Raw genomic sequence first — 16,864 nt, forward strand, 5'->3', positions numbered from 1 at the left:
TCAGGGGTATTATTTGTGTTTTCCCAGAGAAACCAACTGTTCGTATTTTCGATGCCGAAAGGGGAAGTCCGGCTCCATCTCTGCCTATGCATGAGTATGTGGCACCTGTATCTACCATAAATTTATGCTGCCGATTTTGTATTATAACGTCTATGGTAGGTTCACTTTGTGGCTGTTGCGTGAGTACAGGCGTTATCACTTCCCCTTCTTGTTTCTCTGGGCTCCCCTATTGCCACTGGGCCGCAGGTCCCATCCACGGGCCCTGATTTGATGCTCCAGGCCATGGGTTGGTAGGACAGTCTCTCTGTACGTGTCCTGTCACTCCACATCCCCAGCACTGTAGCTGTTGTCGACCTACCGGTGTTGGTGGACCATTTTGGGAGTATTGTGTCTGCTGTTGGTCGTGCAACGTCTGATCAGGTCCTCGTTGATATCGTGTTGGCGGAGGTCCTCTCCATCTTCCACGCTGGGGTGGTCCTATATTCTGCATTGGCCTCCCTCTTCCGGGCGGCGGATAGTTGCCTTGTCCCCCCGAATTGAGGTGCACATGAATTGGAGGGGCCTGCTGCATGGGTGCGTGGACAGGCTGTTGTCCTGTAGGATAACCTGCTGGGTTAGTGGGGATCATTTGCTGTCCTTGGGCAGGGGCCGCTGCTGCTGTATACACCGGAGCTTGTGTCACCTGTACTTCCGTTTGTTTTCCTGTAGTCCCCTCAGGCTTGAATTCAGGAGCAGCCACCGTCACTGGCGCCTGGTTTTTCGCCTTTTCACGGTCCTTCTTTTGTTTCGTCAGTTCTCCTATCTGCAGCTGGGTTAGCTTACCAGCCAGCATTCTGTTCTGCTCCTCAGTAGCCCGCTTCTCATTTCTGTAGACATCCACGTAGTGTACGAGGTGTTCAGTGAACACAGGCCAGTCCAACTTCATCAGCCCAACAACTCCATTCAGCTTATGTTGTATCTCCTTTGGCATGGCATTCTTTAAATACAACTTAAACAGAGCCTTTGATGATTCATTCACATTCCATTCACTGCCTGTCTCTGTCTTCCATTTCCGTTGGAACTGATGCAGGAACTGCAGAGGGCTGTCTTCATCCTTCAAGCTTTCCCTTTCTAATTTTGAAGGATCCATTTTAGAGGGATATTTGTCTCTCAAGGTTTTCCATACCTGTCCCCGAACAGCGTTATAAGGGGTGTGGTCATAATTGTGGCTCTTTGTCAGTCCTACCACCCCTGCTTCTTCAAAGATCTCTCCAGACACATGTTGACCCGTGATCTTCATCAGTAGTGCTTTGATGTCTCCAGCAGCCAGTTTTATCCCGCCCGTGTTGTCTTCAAATGCTGCTATCCATCTATCAGCTCCTTCTGTTAGTGCGGGAAGACGGTTTATTAATCCTGTGATGTCCATAAATCCCCATGGCACATACCTCTCTGTGTTACCTGGTCCTTTTACCAGCAGTGGACCCATGGCATGTCCGTGGCTCCCGTCATCATCTCTTGTTTCACCCTTTGATTGGCATTCTGCTACAGGTGCTTTCCTGTCTGCCCTACTTTGTGGACAGAGTGTTGTTCTCGTGGGCCCTTTGTCTACATAGGGTTTTTTCCTTGTGGTCTGATTGCGCGCGTAGGGTATTTTTCCGCTCCTCAGGTCCATTTCCCCTGTTCCAGTGGCTTCTTCCGTTAACTCTACATCCACTGTAAACCGTTGTTCAGTTATTTCGCTTTCCTCTCTGTTATTATAATCATCCAAACAGTCTATGCGACGTGCTTCATTGAACTCACGTTCCCTGTCGAGCTCTTCCCGCAGAAATGATTCGCTTAACTCACGTGTTCTGTTCATCTGATTCACTACTGTTCGCTCCATCTTGTCTATCAATTCCTGTAATTTTCCGCCTCTTGTGCCGAATCCCCTGCACATCTCATGTCTGGTGACCCCCAGGCTCTGTAGGGTGACTGTTCCCTTTGTACCTGGCGCGTGTCTTGTTCCACCCTTACTTGTCCTGTCCTGCATCTTTCCGCCTCCTTCGTCAGGCTTGTAGCCTCTCTGACCTTCCGCTGTTCCATACGGCCCCATTCTATTAACATGTCCCGATTGCATCTGTCTAAATATTCTTGTGGCCTGTCTCCTGTTTCCGGGATTTGCCTATAGGCTAACTCTTCTGGCAGACTACTCCTTCTAGTGGTCCTATGGTGTATCCCTTGGGGTGTTAGGTATGTTCCTGCCTCTCTATCCCTAGCTCTTCTTGAGGGTGCTCCTCCTCTTGAGCTATCTCTTCCGATTGGCAGCTGTATCTCAGATGTAGCATGACACATGCCACGCGGTATTGGCTCTGGATCTGGTTCTTTACTAGAGTGTATGCCTGCCTTCAGGCTGCTTGCTCCCAACACCTCACTGGACCCGGAATCACTAGAGTCTGAGTTCAGTGACCTGTTGTCTTGCTCTTCTGTTTCTTCATCATACCTTAGTTCCCTTTTTTCCCTGGGGACCTTTCTTTTTCCACCTGAATGTTTTCCTGATTTCATTGTTACCACTAATGTCCCTGTTACTTTACCATCTACTCCGCCAGTCCTTAGTGGGTACTGTCCTGCATGTTCTTTTCCATACGGGGGAGGAGGGGCTGATGCTTCCTGCATTAACATCTGCCTATGTGTACCCTCCATTTTAAAGTACTGCAGAATATCCTTCTGTTCCGCGTTCTTCAGTCTCTCCTTCTGATGTTTTTGGTCGTTTCTTTTATCTTTACGCCTTAGCTCCTCTTCCACATTGTCACAATTTTTTAGATCAAAGGTTCCCTGTACGGGCCACTTATTATGGCCTGCTGTGATCCTGTTCCATCTGCTCATACACTTTTGAATTTTCCTTTTCTGTGTGGGATGACGCAGCATGATAAACTCAGCGGGTGTCAATTCTTCAGATTGTTTACTCAGCTTGACCCCCATGACCTTGCACTTTGGTCTGTTTACTTTATTTTAAACGCACTCCCTTCTTGTGCCAACTATCCTCCAGCTCCAGCCAATTCCGACTTCACTTTGCTCACCAACTCACCTCTGGGTATTTGTATGTATCCCTACACCACCTTCTATGATGATCTGCCCACTCTACTCTCTCTACTCTGAGTCCGGGGTATTTTGGTCGGTTATCATACAAAATGTCCTGTCCCAATATTATCCTTTGCCATTCAACAAATCCTCTATACTCTGGAAATGGGGAACCTTCTCTGTGTGTTGCGTCCACTGATATACAATCAATCCCACTTACACATGTTATAGCTCCCACGTTTTCTGTGTGTGACTCACTGTTTAGCAGTTGGGTAGGATCTACTCCTTCTTCCCACCACTCTCCGTTTCTCCACCTTTCCCTGTGGTGTTCGTTGGTGCCTACACACACAACTTCAGTGTCCCACAGAGCATTTAAATACTGTAAAGCGGGGTGAGGGGGTGTCTTCGTGAGACGATTACTCTTCCTCAGGTGTTGACATAAATCTTCATATGTTAAAACAAATGCCCACCACGGAGACAGGCTCGCAGCCCCTATTTTAAACCTATACGCGGAGTAACTTTTGCTAAATGGATCAATTTCTAGATTATTACTCATACACTTTTCCAAATATTAAACTACTTGCACACCGTATGCAAGATTGCTATCTAAACTGACCTTCTAAAATCAGAACACAGCGACATTATTCACAATTCCAAACATAGCAACTTATTCAAACTTCATTTCCACTTCTATTTACATTAAAAAATAATATGCATGCATAAATGTAGCGTATACTGTTTATAGTTCTATCCACTTTTTCTTTCTCCACTACTCCTTCCTTATCCTCTATTTACACATATATATACAAGGCCTTTTAAAACAAAATGCTCTGGCTTCCTGCCAGTTACTACCCCTGGCTCTCTGCCAGTTATTTCCCTGGGCTCTCTGCCCGGTACTTCTTCTGGCTTCCTGCCAGTTACTTCCCTGGGCTCCCTGCCCGGTACTCTTCTACATCTGAGTCGCCCCGGAGAGGGCACGGCGACTTTCTTCAGATTTCTTTTTTCCCTGCTTGTGTCGCCCCAGAGAGGGCACGGCGACAGACGTCTTCAAGCGGTACTTCTACGTTAAATAACTTATTCTCTTATCTGAGTCGCCCCTGAGAGGGCACGGCGACGTTCTTCAGATTTTCTTGCTTTGGTCGCCCCTGAGAGGGCACGGCGACATTGCTTTTTCCCTGCTTGGAGTCGCCCCTGAGAGGGCACGGCGACAGACGTCTTCCAGCGGTACTTTTACTCTTATCTCATACCATCCCTGTGGTATAGATTTTTCCCTTAAATAACTTCACAACAACAAATGCTTAAATTCCATTCACACTCATATTCACACTCCTTCTTACTGATTCTTTTGAGAGTTTCTCTGCATATTTCACGAACGCATAGATCATACCAGCCCCACAGACCAATGACAAACAAAGCCACATACAGATCAAACAATTAAATATCACTCTTTGACATTTATCCATCATCCCATCGTGTCAGAATCAGTCATTCTTAATCTTGGATCTGACGACAGTTTTCAACTCTTATTTGTTAGTCAATACTTATCTTATTAATTCTAAATCTAGGTCTTTTTGGGAGAGGTGACAATACCTTGTGACCGTGGGATCAGACAAAGGCCAGGGACGCCACCCAATAAATTTGGAAAAAGAAAAAAGGAATTGTTTCTCACCTTTCTGGTGGATTTTGGGCCCTTGGGTTGGTCCCACCTCCTCTGACGACCCCACTGGTCCCTCGGCCGCACCGTCCCTCCTGGCTGTTAGCTCGCCAAATGACGTGGCAATAGTACGTCAATAGTTCACTTCTAATCAGCCTTCAAGGTTCTGGCTAGTAAAAAACTTGTCTTCAGCTATAGTCTAAAAGCAGTTGAGGAAACCAGACTTCAGATCCAAGTAAAATGTTTATTTGCAGCAAAGTACAAATGAAACAAGTGAGAGGAAAACCCCGGGGTTGCTTTGGCTTGTGTCTCTTTGTCTTCTCCTTATATACTATTCTGGACCTGGGTTTTCCACGCCCCAGGCCCTTCCCCTTTATCCTAAATTTATAGGTACTTGCCACTATTATGATTACTCGTTTGATCTTAATCGTGTAAAGCAGTCTTGCAAACCCTAAAAACAGTAATGGCATCGCCTTCCTTCCCCTTGGCCCTGATTCGCCTTTCTTGGGACTCTTCCTATTGGTTGGTCTGGGGCTGAATTTGTTAGTAATCTTCCCATCGCAGTGTTGTGGTGTGCCTACTGGGGTGTGACAGCACAACCTCGAGCTATCCGTCAGCACCCATTCATTCTCACACAACAGGTGCAGCAGGCGTCTACATGACATCAGGCCGGGTGTTCTCAACACATGTAGTTACAACTTCACCCTCTCAGTGCTACCCCACCAGGTGCATGCACTGTGCTCAGAGCAATTATTCTCTACAAAGGCATCATGTAAATTGTGATATACATGAACTTGAGTGTAGTCATGCGTACACGGTGACTTGAACTGGGTCTGTCTCACCTATAAAGAGCCTCTGTGTGGCTCCTCTCCTCGTTTACGGCCAGACCACTCTGAACACGCCCGATCTCGTCTGATCTCGGAAGCTAAGCAGCGTCGGGCCAGGTTAGTACTTGGATGGGAGACCTCCTGGGAATACCCGGTGCCGTAAGCATTTTGGCCGTCTGAGCAGCAGGCCTCACCTGGTCCTCCTCCCTCATGTTTCACTCCCTCTGTGAACACGCAATTTCCCTCGGGAGAACAAAGTTGTATCTTATCTGAAATGTTAGTGTTCTTCTGATGAAGGCATCATGTAAATTGTGATATACATGAACTTGAGTGTAGTCATGCGTACACGGTGACTTGAACTGGGTCTGTCTCACCTATAAAGAGCCTCTGTGTGGCTCCTCTCGTCGTTTACGGCCAGACCACTCTGAACACGCCCGATCTCGTCTGATCTCGGAAGCTAAGCAGCGTCGGGCCAGGTTAGTACTTCGATGGGAGACCGCCTGGGAATACCCGGTGCCGTAAGCATTTTGGCCGTCTGAGCAGCAGGCCTCACCTGGTCCTCCTCCCTCATGTTTCACTCCCTCTGTCAACTCCCAATGTCCCTCAGGAGAATAAAGTTGTATCTTATCTTATCTTATATAAAAGCATACATTCAGAAAATGAGTATTGCACATGGGCATAATATGAGATGATTGAATGCACATGAGGAGTGAAGTACACGAGCCACTGTGTGACAATGATGATGATGAGGATGAAAGTGAGCGTCAGAGATGTAAGTGGTCCCTCTGTATGTTCTATGTGATGATTATCAGTTTCATTAGGTAAGACTTCATTATCCAGAAATGTGTGTTTCTGATAAAGGCATCATGTAAATTGTGATATACATGAACTTGAGTGTAGTCATGTGTACACGGTGACTTGAACTGGGTCTGTCTCACCTATAAAGAGCCTCTGTGTGGCTGCTCTCCTCGTTTACGGCCATACCACTCTGAACACGCCCGATCTCGTCTGATCTCGGAAGCTAAGCAGCGTCGGGCCAGGTTAGTACTTGGATGGGAGACCGCCTGGGAATACCCGGTGCAGTAAGCGTTTTGGCCCTCTGAGCAGCAGGCCTCACCTGGTCCTCCTCCCTCATGTTTCACTCCCTCTGTGAACACGCAATTTCCCTCGGGAGAACAAAGTTGTATCTTATCTTATCTGAAATGTTAGTGTTCTTCTGATGAAGGCATCATGTAAATTGTGATATACATGAACTTGAGTGTAGTCATGTGTACACGGTGACTTGAACTGGGTCTGTCTCACCTATAAAGAGCCTCTGTGTGGCTGCTCTCCACGTTTACGGCCATACCACTCTGAACACGCCCAATCTCGTCTGATCTCGGAAGCTAATCAGCATCGGGCCAGGTTAGTACTTGGATGTGAGACCGCCTGGGAATACCCGGTGCCGTAAGCATTTTGGCCCTCTGAGCAGCAGGCCTCACCTGGTCCTCCTCCCTCATGTTTCACTCCCTCTGTCAACACGCAATTTCCCTCGGGAGAATAAAGTTGTATCTTATCTTATCTTATATGAAAGCACTCATTCAGAAAATGAGTATTGCACATGGGCATAATATGAGATGATTGAATGCACATGAGGAGTGAAGTACACGAGCCACTGTGTGACGATGATGATGATGATGATGATGATGATGAGGATAAAAGTGAGCGCCAGAGATGTAAGTGGTCCCTCTGTATGTTCTATGTGATGATTATCAGTTTCATTAGGTAAGACTTCATTATCCAGAAATGTGTGTTTCTGATGAAGGCATCATGTAAATTGTGATATACATGAACTTGAGTGTAGTCATGTGTACACGGTGACTTGAACTGGGTCTGTCTCACCTATAAAGAGCCTCTGTGTGGCTGCTCTCCTCGTTTACGGCCATACCACTCTGAACACGCCCGATCTCGTCTGATCTCGGAAGCTAATCAGCGTCGGGCCAGGTTAGTACTTGGATGGGAGACCGCCTGGGAATAACCGGTGCCGTAAGCATTTTGGCCCTCTGAGCAGCAGGCCTCACCTGGTCCTCCTCCCTCATGTTTCACTCCCTCTGTCAACACCCAATGTCCCTCATGAGAATAAAGTTGTATCTTATCTTATCTTATATGAAAGCATACATTCAGAAAATGAGTATTGCACATGGGCATAATATGAGATGATTGAATGCACATGATGAGTGAAGTACACGAGCCACTGTGTGACGATGATGATGATGATGATGAGGATGAAAGTGAGCGCCAGAGATGTAAGTGGTCCCTCTGTATGTTCTATGTGATGATTATCAGTTTCATTAGGTAAGACTTCATTATCCAGAAATGTGTGTTTCTGATGAAGGCATCATGTAAATTGTGATATACATGAACTTGAGTGTAGTCATGTGTACACGGTGACTTGAACTGGGTCTGTCTCACCTATAAAGAGCCTCTGTGTGGCTGCTCTCCTCGTTTACGGCCATACCACTCTGAACACGCCCGATCTCGTCTGATCTCGGAAGCTAATCAGCGTCGGGCCAGGTTAGTACTTGGATGGGAGACCGCCTGGGAATACCCGGTGCCGTAAGCATTTTGGCCCTCTGAGCAGCAGGCCTCACCTGGTCCTCCTCCCTCATGTTTCACTCCCTCTGTCAACACGCAATTTCCCTCGGGAGAATAAAGTTGTATCTTATCTTATCTGAAATGTGTGTTTATGATGAAGGCATCATGTCAATTGTGATATACATGAACTTGAGTGTAGTCATGTGTACACGGTGACTTGAACTGGGTCTGTCTCACCTATAAAGAGCCTCTGTGTGGCTGCTCTCCTCGTTTACGGCCATACCACTCTGAACACGCCCGATCTCTTCTGATCTCGGAAGCTAAGCAGCGTCGGGCCAGGTTAGTACTTGGATGGGAGACCGCCTGGGAATACCCGGTGCAGTAAGCATTTTGGCCCTCTGAGCAGCAGGCCTCACCTGGTCCTCCTCCCTCATGTTTCACTCCCTCTGTCAACACCCAATGTCCATCAGGAGAATAAAGTTGTATCTTATCTTATCTTATATGAAATCATACATTCAGAAAATGAGTATTGCACATGGGCATAATATGAGATGATTGAATGCACATGAGGAGTGAAGTACACGAGCCACTGTGTGACAATGATGATGATGAGGATGAAAGTGAGCGTCAGAGATGTAAGTGGTCCCTCTGTATGTTCTATGTGATGATTATCAGTTTCATTAGGTAAGACTTCATTATCCAGAAATGTGTGTTTCTGATGAAGGCATCATGTAAATTGTGATATACATGAACTTGAGTGTAGTCATGTGTACACGGTGACTTGAACTGGGTATGTCTCACCTATAAAGAGCCTCTGTGTGGCTTCTCTCCTCGTTTACGTCCATACCACTCTGAACACGCCCGATCTCGTCTGATCTCGGAAGCTAATCAGCGTCGGGCCAGGTTAGTACTTGGATGGGAGACCGCCTGGGAATACCCGGTGCCGTAAGCATTTTGGCCCTCTGAGCAGCAGGCCTCACCTGGTCCTCCTCCCTCATGTTTCACTCCCTCTGTCAACACGCAATTTCCCTCGGGAGAATAAAGTTGTATCTTATCTTATCTGAAATGTGTGTTTATGATGAAGGCATCATGTCAATTGTGATATACATGAACTTGAGTGTAGTCATGTGTACACGGTGACTTGAACTGGGTCTGTCTCACCTATAAAGAGCCTCTGTGTGGCTGCTCTCCTCGTTTACGGCCATACCACTCTGAACACGCCCGATCTCGTCTGATCTCGGAAGCTAATCAGCGTCGGGCCAGGTTAGTACTTGGATGGGAGACCGCCTGGGAATAACCGGTGCCGTAAGCATTTTGGCCCTCTGAGCAGCAGGCCTCACCTGGTCCTCCTCCCTCATGTTTCACTCCCTCTGTCAACACCCAATGTCCCTCATGAGAATAAAGTTGTATCTTATCTTATCTTATATGAAAGCATACATTCAGAAAATGAGTATTGCACATGGGCATAATTTGAGATGATTGAATGCACATGATGAGTGAAGTACACGAGCCACTGTGTGACGATGATGATGATGATGATGATGATGATGAGGATGAAAGTGAGCGCCAGAGATGTAAGTGGTCCCTCTGTATGTTCTATGTGATGATTATCAGTTTCATTAGGTAAGACTTCATCATCCAGAAATGTGTGTTTCTGATAAAGGCATCATGTAAATTGTGATATACATGAACTTGAGTGTAGTCATGTGTACACGGTGACTTGAACTGGGTCTGTCTCACCTATAAAGAGCCTCTGTGTGGCTGCTCTCCTCGTTTACGGCCATACCACTCTGAACACGCCCGATCACGTCTGATCTCGGAAGCTAATCAGCGTCGGGCCAGGTTAGTACTTGGATGGGAGACCGCCTGGGAATACCCGGTGCCGTAAGCATTTTGGCCCTCTGAGCAGCAGGCCTCACCTGGTCCTCCTCCCTCATGTTTCACTCCCTCTGTCAACACGCAATTTCCCTCGGGAGAATAAAGATGTATCTTATCTTATCTGAAATGTGTGTTTATGATGAAGGCATCATGTCAATTGTGATATACATGAACTTGAGTGTAGTCATGTGTACACAGTGACTTGAACTGGGTCTGTCTCACCTAAAAAGAGCCTCTGTGTGGCTGCTCTCCTCGTTTATGGCCATACCACTCTGAACATGCCCGATCTCGTCTGATCTCGGAAGCTAAGCAGCGTCGGGCCAGGTTAGTACTTGGATGGGAGACCGCCTGGGAATACCTGGTGCAGTAAGCATTTTGGCCCTCTGAGCAGCAGGCCTCAACTGGTCCTCCTCCCTCATGTTTCACTCCCTCTGTGAACACGCAATTTCCCTTGGGAGAGTAGTGTACCTTATCTTATCTGAAATGTTAGTGTTCTTCTGATGAAGGCGTCATGTAAATTGTGATATACATGAACTTGAGTGTAGTCATGCGTACACGGTGACTTGAACTGAGTCTGTCTCACCTATAAAGAGCCTCTGTGTGGCTCCTCTCCTCGTTTACGGCCATACCACTCTGAACACGCCTGATCTCGGAAGCTAAGCAGCATCGGGCCAGGTAAGTACTTGGATGGGAGACCGCCTGGGAATACCCGGTGCCGTAAGCATTTTGGCCCTCTGAGCAGCAGGCCTCACCTGGTCCTCCTCTCTCATGTTTCACTCCCTCTGTTAACACCCAATGTCTCTCAGGAAAATAAAGTTGTATCTTATCTTATCTTATATGAAAGCATACATTCAGAAAATGAGTATTGCACATGGGCATAATATGAGATGATTGAATGCACATGAGGAGTGAAGTACACGAGCCACTGTGTGACAATGATGATGATGAGGATGAAAGTGAGCGCCAGAGATGTAAGTGGTCCCTCTGTATGTTCTATGTGATGATTATCAGTTTCATTAGGTAAGACTTCATTATCCAGAAATGTGTGTTTCTGATGAAGGCATCATGTAAATTGTGATATACATGAACTTGAGTGTAGTCATGTGTACACAGTGACTTGAACTGGGTCTGTCTCACCTATAAAGAGCCTCTGTGTGGCTGCTCTCCTCGTTTACGGCCAAACCACTTTAAAGGCGCCTGATCTCGTCTGATCTCGGAAGCTAAGCAGCGTCGGGCCAGGTTAGTACTTGGATGGGAGACCGCCTGGGAATACCCGGTGCAGTAAGCATTTTGGCCCTCTGAGCAGCAGGCCTCACCTGGTCCTCCTCCCTCATGTTTCACTCCCTCTGTGAACACGCTATTTCCCTCGGGAGAACAAAGTTGTATCTTATCTTATCTGAAATGTTACTGTTCTTCTGATGAAGGCATCATGTAAATTGTGATATACATGAACTTGAGTGTAGTCATGCGTACACGGTGACTTGAACTTGGTCTGTCTCACCTATAAAGAGCCTCTGTGTGGCTCCTCTCCTCGTTTATGGCCAGACCACTCTGAACACGCCCAATCTCGTCTGATCTCGGAAGCTAAGCAGCGTCGGGCCAGGTTAATACTTGGATGGTAGACCGCCTGGGAATACCCTGTGCAGTAAGCATTTTGGCCCTCTGAGCAGCAGGCCTCACCTGGTCCTCCTCCCTCATGTTTCACTCCCTCTGTTAACACGCAATTTCCCTCGGGAGAACAAAGTTGTATCTTATCTTATCTGAAATGTTAGTGTTCTTCTGATGAAGGCATCATGTAAATTGTGATATACATGAACTTGAGTGTAGTCATGTGTACACGGTGACTTGAACTGGGTCTGTCTCACCTATAAAGAGCCTCTGTGTGGCTGCTCTCCTCGTTTACGGCCATACCACTCTGAACACGCCTGATCTCGTCTGATCTCAGAAGCTAAGCAGCGTCGGGCCAGGTTAGTACTTGGATGGGAGACCGCCTGGGAATACCCGGTGCCGTAAGCATTTTGGCCCTCTGAGCAGCAGGCCTCACCTGGTCCTCCTCCCTCATGTTTCACTCCCTCTGTGAACACGCAATTTCCCTCGGGAGAACAAAGCTGTATCTTATTTTATCTGAAATGTTAGTGTTCTTCTGATGAAGGCATCATGTAAATTGTGATATACATGAACTTGAGTGTAGTCATGTGTACACGGTGACTTGAACTGGGTCTGTCTCACCTATAAAGAGCCTCTGTGTGGCTGCTCTCCTCGTTTACGGCCATACCACTCTGAACACGCCTGATCTCGTCTGATCTCAGAAGCTAAGCAGCGTCGGGCCAGGTTAGTACTTGGATGGGAGACCGCCTGGGAATACCCGGTGCCGTAAGCATTTTGGCCCTCTGAGCAGCAGGCCTCACCTGGTCCTCCTCCCTCATGTTTCACTCCCTCTGTCAACACCCAATGTCCCTCAGGAAAATAAAGTTGTATCTTATCCTATCTTATATGAAAGCATACATTCAGAAAATAAGTATTACACATGGGCATAATATGAGATGATTGAATGCACATGAGGAGTGAAGTACACGAGCCACTGTGTGACGATGATGATGATGATGATGATGATGATGAGGATGAAAGTGAGCGCCAGAGATGTAAGTGGTCCCTTTGTATGTTCTATGTGATGATTATCAGTTTCATTAGGTAAGACTTCATTATCCAGAAATGTGTGTTTCTGATGAAGGCATCTTGTAAATTGTGATATACATGAACTTGAGTGTAGTCATGTGTACACGGTGACTTGAACTGGGTCTCTCTCACCTAAAAAGAGCCTCTGTGTGGCTGCTCTCCTCGTTTACAGCCATACAACTCTGAACACGCCCGATCTCGTCTGATCTTGGAAGCTAAGCAGCATCGGGCCAGGTTAGTACTTGGATGGGAGACCGCCTGGGAATACCCGGTGCAGTAAGCATTTTGGCCCTCTGAGCAGCAGGCCTCACCTGGTCCTCCTCCCTCATGTTTCACTCCCTCTGTGAACACGCAATTTCCCCCGGGAGAATAAAGTTGTATCTTATCTTATCTGAAATGTCACTGTTCTTCAAATGAAGGCATCATGTAAATTGTGATATACATGAACTTGAGTGTAGTCATGTGTACACGGTGACTTGAACTAGGTCTGTCTCACCTATAAAGAGTCTCTTTGGCTGCTTTCCTCGTTTACGGCCATACCACTCTGAACATGCCTGATCTCGTCTGATCTCGGAAGCTAAGCAGCGTCGGGCCAGGTTAGTACTTGGATGGGAGACCGCCTGGGAATACCCGGTGCCGTAAGCCTTTTGGCCCTCTGAGCAGCAGGCCTCACCTGGTCCTCCTTCCTCATGTTTCACTCCCTCTGTCAACACCCAATGTCCCTCGGGAGAATAAAGCTATATCTTATCTTATCTTATATGAAAACATACATTCAGAAAATGAGTATTGCACATGCGCATAACATGAGAAGATTGAATGCACATGAGAAGTGAAGTACACGAGCCACTGTGTGACAATGATGATGATGAGGATGAAAGTGAGCGCCAGAGATGTCAGTGGTCCCTCTGTATGTTCTATGTGATGATTATCAGTGTCATTAGGTAAGACTTCATTATCCAGAAATGTGTGTTTCTGATGAAGGCATCATGTAAATTGTGATATACATGAACTTGAGTGTAGTCATGTGTACACGGTGACTTGAACTGGGTCTGTCTCACCTATAAAGAGCCTCTGTGTGGCTGCTCTCCTCGTTTACGGCCATACCACTCTGAACACGCCCGATCTCGTCTGATCTTGGAAGCTTATCAGCGTCGGGCCAGGTTAGTACTTGGATGGGAGACCGCCTGGGAATACCCGGTGCCGTAAGCATTTTGGCCCTCTGAGCAGCAGGTTTCACCTGGTCCTACTCCCTCATGTTTCACTCACTCTGTGAACACGCAAGTTCCCTCGGGAGAATAAAGTTGTATCTTATCTTATCTTATATGAAAGCATACATTCAGAAAATGAGTATTGCACATGGGCATAATATGAGATGATTGAATGCACATGAGAAGTGAAGTACACGAGCCACTGTGTGACGATGATGATGATGATGATGATGATGATGAGGATGAAAGTGAGCGTCAGAGATGTAAGTGGTCCCTCTGTATGTTCTATGTGATGATTATCAGTTTCATTAGGTAAGACTTCATTATCCAGAAATGTGTGTTTCTGATGAAGGCATCATGTAAATTGTGATATACATGAACTTGAGTGTAGTCATGTGTAAACGGTGACTTGAACTGGGTCTGTCTCTCCTAAAAAGAGCCTCTGTGTGGCTGCTCTCCTCGTTTACGGCCATACCACTCTGAACACGCCAGATCTCGTCTGATCTCGGAAGCTAAGCAGTGTCGGGCCAGGTTAGTACTTGGATGGGAGACCGCCTGGGAATACCCGGTGCAGTAAGCATTTTGGCCCTCTGAGCAGCAGGCCTCACCTGGTCCTCCTCCCTCATGTTTCACTCCCTCTGTGAACACACAATTTCCCTCGGGAGAATAAAGTTGTATCTTAATTTATCTGAAATGTTAGTGTTCTTCTGATGAAGGCATCATGTAAATTGTGATATACATGAACTTGAGTGTAGTCATGTGTACACGGTGACTTGAACTGGGTCTGTCTCACCTATAAAGAGCCTCTGTGTGGCTGCTCTCCTCGTTTACGGCCATACCACTCTGAACACGCCCGATCTCGTCTGATCTCGGTACCTTATCAGCGTCGGGCCAGGTAAGTACTTGGATGGGAGACCGCCTGGGAATACCCGTCGCCGTAAGCATTTTGGCCCTCTGAGCAGCAGGCCTCACCTGGTCCTCCTCCCTCATGTTTCACTCCCTCTGTCAACATGCAATTTCCCTCGGGAGAATTAAGTTGTATCTTATCTTATCTGAAATGTTAGTGTTCTTCTGATGAAGGCATCATGTAAATTGTGATATACATGAACTTGAGTGTAGTCATGCGTACACGGTGACTTGAACTGGGTCTGTCTCACCTATAAAGAGCCTTTGTGTGGCTGCTCTCCTCGTTTACGGCCATACCACTCTGAACACGCCCAATCTCGTCTGATCTCTGAAGCTAATCAGCGTCGGGCCAGGTTAGTACTTGGATGGGAGACCGCCTGGGAATACCCGGTGCCGTAAGCATTTTGGCCCTCTGAGCAGCAGGCCTCACCTGGTCCTCCTCCCTCATGTTTCACTCCCTCTGTCAACACGCAATTGCCCTCGGGAGAATAAAGTTGTATCTTATCTTATCTGAAATGTTAGTGTTCTTCTGATGAAGGCATCATGTAAATTGTGATATACATGAACTTGAGTGTAGTCATGTGTACACGGTGACTTGAACTTGGTCTGTCTCACCTATAAAGAGCCTCTGTGTGGCTGCTATCCTCGTTTAAGGCCAAACCACTCTAAACACGCCCAATCTCGTCTGATCTCGGAAGCTAAGCAGCGATGGGCCAGATTAGTACTTGGATGGGAGACCGCCTGGGAATACCCGGTGCAGTAAGCATTTTGGACCTCTGAGCAGCAGGCCTCACCTGGTCCTCCTCCCTCATGTTTCACTCCCTCTGTCAACACCCAATGTCCCTCGGGAGAATAAAGTTGTATCTTATCTTATCTTATATGAAATTATACATTCAGAAAATGAGTATTGCACATGGGCATAATATGAGATGATTGAATGCACATGAGGAGTGAAGTACACGAGCCACTGTGTGACGATGATGATGATGATGATGATGATGATGATTAGGATGAAAGTGAGCGCCAGAGATGTAAGTGGTCCCTCTGTATGTTCTATGTGATGATTATCAGTTTCATTAGGTAAGACTTCATTATCCAGAAATGTGTGTTTCTGATGAAGGCATCATGTAAATTGTGATAAACATGAACTTGAGTGTAGTCATGTGTACACGGTGACTTGAACTGGGTCTGTCTAACCTATAAAGAGCCTCTGTGTGGCTGCTCTCCTCGTTTACGGCCATACCACTCTGAACACGCCCGATCTCGTCTGATCTCGGTTGCTAAGCAGCGTCGGGCCAGGTTAGTACTTGGATGGGAGACCGCCTGGGAATACCTGGTGCAGTAAGCATTTTGGCCCTCTGAGCAGCAGGCCTCACCTGGTCCTCCTCCCTCATGTTTCACTCCCTCTGTGAACACGCAATTTCCCTCGGGAGAATAAAGTTGTATCTTATCTTATCTGAAATGTTAGTGTTCTTCTGATGAAGGCATCATGTAAATTGTGATATACATGAACTTGAGTGTAGTCATGTGTACACGGTGACTTGAACTGGGTCTGTCTCACCTATAAAGAGCCTCTGTGTGGCTGCTCTCCTCGTTTACGGCCATACCACTCTGAACACGGAAGTAAGAGGAGGTGTGTGTTAGCTCCAGGCGTGCGTGTATTTTGACTGATCCTGTGCGGCAATTTTGATTTTGAGTTTGAACTGTGGCGTTTCTTTAAGCCCAGATTTTTCGTTTCTTTGATAGCTCGGTTTTTGGAGCCACCCCCAGCAGTTTTGACTGTCTGGGGGACACTTTAAGTTATTTATTTGTTTGTTTGGTTTGTGTTTTCCTGATGGAAAATAGTTTATACTGTGCTCCAAGTATGGTGAGAACCAGAGGAAAGGGAGCCAGAGTCGCTGCACCGGGCCCGGACCGGACGGCAGAGGCAAACGAGCCGATGGTGAAAGACGATCGGGCGTACAGGACCGTGGACGGTCAGAATATGACGGGAGAAAATGAGGACACACGTGCGGTGACAGCTCCTGATGTAGCCGAAAATGCGGAAGGAGGAAGAGGGCAGGAGAGAGAAATCATCAGAGAGGAAGAGATACGGATTATTAAGG

The 16,864-nt window shown here is 47.0% G+C and overlaps 17 non-coding genes and 7 pseudogenes across 17 annotated transcripts; all 24 read left to right on the forward strand.

The window, feature by feature from the left end:
* The first annotated feature begins 5,564 nt into the window (after window positions 1–5,564).
* On the forward strand, window positions 5,565–5,683 carry LOC142998823 (5S ribosomal RNA). The gene has a single exon (XR_012963113.1). It is a non-coding gene; the product is annotated as a 5S ribosomal RNA (ribosomal RNA).
* Window positions 5,684–5,923: 240 nt separating this feature from the next.
* On the forward strand, window positions 5,924–6,042 carry LOC142997147 (5S ribosomal RNA). Its single transcript, XR_012961882.1, has one exon. It is a non-coding gene; the product is annotated as a 5S ribosomal RNA (ribosomal RNA).
* A 445-nt stretch (window positions 6,043–6,487) lies between these two features.
* LOC142997276 (5S ribosomal RNA) lies at window positions 6,488–6,606 on the forward strand. Its single transcript, XR_012962009.1, has one exon. It is a non-coding gene; the product is annotated as a 5S ribosomal RNA (ribosomal RNA).
* A 245-nt stretch (window positions 6,607–6,851) lies between these two features.
* On the forward strand, window positions 6,852–6,970 carry LOC142998210 (5S ribosomal RNA; annotated as a pseudogene).
* Window positions 6,971–7,430: 460 nt separating this feature from the next.
* Window positions 7,431–7,549, forward strand: LOC142997305 (5S ribosomal RNA). The gene has a single exon (XR_012962036.1). It is a non-coding gene; the product is annotated as a 5S ribosomal RNA (ribosomal RNA).
* A 451-nt stretch (window positions 7,550–8,000) lies between these two features.
* On the forward strand, window positions 8,001–8,119 carry LOC142998888 (5S ribosomal RNA). Its single transcript, XR_012963175.1, has one exon. It is a non-coding gene; the product is annotated as a 5S ribosomal RNA (ribosomal RNA).
* A 241-nt stretch (window positions 8,120–8,360) lies between these two features.
* On the forward strand, window positions 8,361–8,479 carry LOC142997368 (5S ribosomal RNA). Its single transcript, XR_012962096.1, has one exon. It is a non-coding gene; the product is annotated as a 5S ribosomal RNA (ribosomal RNA).
* A 445-nt stretch (window positions 8,480–8,924) lies between these two features.
* Window positions 8,925–9,043, forward strand: LOC142997454 (5S ribosomal RNA). The gene has a single exon (XR_012962178.1). It is a non-coding gene; the product is annotated as a 5S ribosomal RNA (ribosomal RNA).
* Window positions 9,044–9,284: 241 nt separating this feature from the next.
* Window positions 9,285–9,403, forward strand: LOC142997306 (5S ribosomal RNA). Its single transcript, XR_012962037.1, has one exon. It is a non-coding gene; the product is annotated as a 5S ribosomal RNA (ribosomal RNA).
* Window positions 9,404–9,863: 460 nt separating this feature from the next.
* On the forward strand, window positions 9,864–9,982 carry LOC142997146 (5S ribosomal RNA). Its single transcript, XR_012961881.1, has one exon. It is a non-coding gene; the product is annotated as a 5S ribosomal RNA (ribosomal RNA).
* A 241-nt stretch (window positions 9,983–10,223) lies between these two features.
* LOC142997481 (5S ribosomal RNA) lies at window positions 10,224–10,342 on the forward strand. The gene has a single exon (XR_012962205.1). It is a non-coding gene; the product is annotated as a 5S ribosomal RNA (ribosomal RNA).
* A 242-nt stretch (window positions 10,343–10,584) lies between these two features.
* LOC142998331 (5S ribosomal RNA) lies at window positions 10,585–10,693 on the forward strand (annotated as a pseudogene).
* A 445-nt stretch (window positions 10,694–11,138) lies between these two features.
* On the forward strand, window positions 11,139–11,257 carry LOC142998113 (5S ribosomal RNA; annotated as a pseudogene).
* Window positions 11,258–11,502: 245 nt separating this feature from the next.
* Window positions 11,503–11,621, forward strand: LOC142998366 (5S ribosomal RNA; annotated as a pseudogene).
* Window positions 11,622–11,866: 245 nt separating this feature from the next.
* LOC142998702 (5S ribosomal RNA) lies at window positions 11,867–11,985 on the forward strand. The gene has a single exon (XR_012963000.1). It is a non-coding gene; the product is annotated as a 5S ribosomal RNA (ribosomal RNA).
* A 245-nt stretch (window positions 11,986–12,230) lies between these two features.
* On the forward strand, window positions 12,231–12,349 carry LOC142998703 (5S ribosomal RNA). Its single transcript, XR_012963001.1, has one exon. It is a non-coding gene; the product is annotated as a 5S ribosomal RNA (ribosomal RNA).
* A 460-nt stretch (window positions 12,350–12,809) lies between these two features.
* LOC142998211 (5S ribosomal RNA) lies at window positions 12,810–12,928 on the forward strand (annotated as a pseudogene).
* Window positions 12,929–13,171: 243 nt separating this feature from the next.
* On the forward strand, window positions 13,172–13,290 carry LOC142997075 (5S ribosomal RNA). The gene has a single exon (XR_012961814.1). It is a non-coding gene; the product is annotated as a 5S ribosomal RNA (ribosomal RNA).
* A 445-nt stretch (window positions 13,291–13,735) lies between these two features.
* LOC142997865 (5S ribosomal RNA) lies at window positions 13,736–13,854 on the forward strand. Its single transcript, XR_012962572.1, has one exon. It is a non-coding gene; the product is annotated as a 5S ribosomal RNA (ribosomal RNA).
* A 460-nt stretch (window positions 13,855–14,314) lies between these two features.
* On the forward strand, window positions 14,315–14,433 carry LOC142997533 (5S ribosomal RNA). Its single transcript, XR_012962255.1, has one exon. It is a non-coding gene; the product is annotated as a 5S ribosomal RNA (ribosomal RNA).
* A 245-nt stretch (window positions 14,434–14,678) lies between these two features.
* On the forward strand, window positions 14,679–14,797 carry LOC142998344 (5S ribosomal RNA; annotated as a pseudogene).
* Window positions 14,798–15,042: 245 nt separating this feature from the next.
* On the forward strand, window positions 15,043–15,161 carry LOC142997956 (5S ribosomal RNA). The gene has a single exon (XR_012962658.1). It is a non-coding gene; the product is annotated as a 5S ribosomal RNA (ribosomal RNA).
* Window positions 15,162–15,406: 245 nt separating this feature from the next.
* On the forward strand, window positions 15,407–15,525 carry LOC142998329 (5S ribosomal RNA; annotated as a pseudogene).
* A 463-nt stretch (window positions 15,526–15,988) lies between these two features.
* On the forward strand, window positions 15,989–16,107 carry LOC142997649 (5S ribosomal RNA). The gene has a single exon (XR_012962365.1). It is a non-coding gene; the product is annotated as a 5S ribosomal RNA (ribosomal RNA).
* Window positions 16,108–16,864: the final 757 nt, after the last annotated feature.

Source organism: Genypterus blacodes, unplaced genomic scaffold (genome assembly GCF_046128005.1).
Source record: "Genypterus blacodes isolate CSIRO-AG114 ecotype Tasmania unplaced genomic scaffold, CSIRO-AGI_Gbla_v1 ptg000039l_1, whole genome shotgun sequence".
Taxonomy (NCBI): Eukaryota; Metazoa; Chordata; class Actinopteri; order Ophidiiformes; family Ophidiidae; genus Genypterus; species Genypterus blacodes.